The following is a 2,153-nucleotide window of genomic DNA, read 5'->3' as shown; positions in this document are numbered from 1 at the left end:
ATTTAAATTAATTTGGTTACTTTTCTTTAGATTTAGGACTCCTTAGGATCTTCTCTTTAGAACTTTTTCTCTTTTCTTTCTTTTCCTTATACATAAAAATTTTATTAAAAAAAAAAAAATTGTATAAACATCGAGAACCGTACACTTCGTGTGTGGAGAAGAGTGTCGGGTCGTCTAGTTAGAATTGAGTCAATTCCTGTTGTTCCAATGGCTGAACCAATCCAACCCATGACCCTTAAGGATTTGTGTTATCCAGTTGGCTCCATCCAACCATCTTGTATCAGGTTGCCACAACCCACAGCTAACAATTTTGAAATCAAACCTCAAATCATAAATATGCTTCCAAAATTCACAGGATTAGAGGATGCTTATATATTTATTAGAGAATTTGAGGAGGTATGTGCAACCATGAAACTGCAATTAACAGAGGATGAGGTCAAACTTAGATTAATCAACTTTGCCCTTAAGGACAATGCTAAGAAGTGGCTTTATAGTCTGCCAAACTATTCTGTCACTACCTGGGAGGGCTTTGTGAGAATATTTTTAAAAAAGTATTTCCCCCATCATAAAACAGCTAGGATTAGGAATGAAATAAATCAATTTTACCAACTAGCTGGTGAATCATTTTGGAAGTACTTTGATCGTTTCAAGAATCTTTTGACCCAATGCCCACACCATGGAATAGAAACTTGGAGACTATGCCAGATCATCTATGAGGGGTTAGATTCAAACTCAAGAACCATGCTAGAGTTCATGTGCCAAGGCCAATTTATGGACAAAGAAACTACTGAAGCTTGGCAATTCTTAGAAGACCTAGCCGAGAAAAATTTACAGTGGGAAACAACTAGGGAACCTGATAAAGCTACACCTTCAAGAGGAGGAATGCATCAAATTCAACCAACCTTAGCATCAGAGGCCAAGATTGCAACCTTAACACGTAGATTGGAAGCCTTAGAATTACAGAGACCAGCCAATGTAAATCAAATATCTGCACCCATGTGTAAAGGGTGCAATGCACCAAACCATGTCTTAGAAGAATGTTCCTACTCGAATGAGTGTGCACAGGTGAATGCCACCTATCAAGGACCATTGAACAATCCTTATGCACCCACATATAACCCAGGTTGGAGGAATCACCCGAATTTCTCATGGTCCCAGAATCCTAATGTAGGTAATCCAAATTTCAATCAGCAAAATCTAAGGTCCAACCCAGTGATGAACAACCCGCCAGGCTTCCATGATAATGACAAAAAAATTACCTCTTTAGAGAAAAGCCTAGAAGCCATGATGAAAACACATACCAGCTTTATGCAAACTACGGGTCAACTCATAAATAATAACACCCAAGCTATAGCCCGTCTGGAAATGCAAGTAAGTCAGCTGGCTTCGACCATTAGTGAACGAGAACATGGTAGGTTACCTAGCCAACATGAGCCAAATCCTAGGAACCAAAATGGTCCACGACCCCAACAAGGAAACCAAGTTAATGGTATAAATGCCATTCATACCTTAAGATCAGGAAAACAAATAGACAATAAGGTAGTTGCACTTGATGATATAGATGACTCATCTGCCGAGTCACCTTCTAAAACTACTACCTTTCAACCTCAAGCACCAGAAACTGAAAATTCACCTAGTCCAGTACTTAAAAGTCCTAGAGCTCCTTTTCCAAACAGACTGAAATCCAATAAATCTGAACATTTAGACAAAATTTTAGAGGTATTTAAACAAGTCCAAGTTAATATTCCTCTTTTAGATATAATCCATCAGGTTCCAACTTATGCCAAATTTTTAAAAGATCTCTGCACTAGGAAAAGGACCACTAATGTACCAAAGAAAGCATTTTTGGCTGCAAGTGTCAGTTCATACCTATCTAGCCATGTGCCAATTAAATATAAGGACCCTGGAGCTCCAACAATTTCTTGTGTTATTGGAGAAACCAATATAAAAAAGGCCTTGCTAGATCTAGGAGCTAGTGTGAATATCCTTCCATATTCGGTGTATGAACAACTAGGATTAGAAAAACTTCAACCTACTGGGATCACATTACAGTTAGCCGATAGATCTCTCAGGATCCCTAAGGGAATGGTCGAGGATGTTCTGATAAAGGTTGAAAATTTCATTTTTCCTGTAGATTTTATTGTTTTAGAGAC

At 38.2% G+C, this 2,153-nt stretch overlaps 1 non-coding gene across 1 annotated transcript; it reads right to left on the bottom strand.

Annotated features, from left to right (window-relative positions):
• Nucleotides 1-576: 576 nt before the first annotated feature.
• On the bottom strand, nt 577-683 carry LOC140858269 (small nucleolar RNA R71). The gene has a single exon (XR_012141836.1). It is a non-coding gene; the product is annotated as a small nucleolar RNA R71 (small nucleolar RNA).
• Between the last annotated feature and the right edge of the window lie 1,470 nt (nt 684-2,153).

This window comes from Elaeis guineensis, chromosome 5 (genome assembly GCF_000442705.2).
Source record: "Elaeis guineensis isolate ETL-2024a chromosome 5, EG11, whole genome shotgun sequence".
NCBI lineage: Eukaryota > Viridiplantae > Streptophyta > Magnoliopsida > Arecales > Arecaceae > Elaeis > Elaeis guineensis.
The sequence above is the reverse complement of the archived record's forward strand: the minus strand, read 5'-3'. Positions and strand labels throughout refer to the sequence as shown.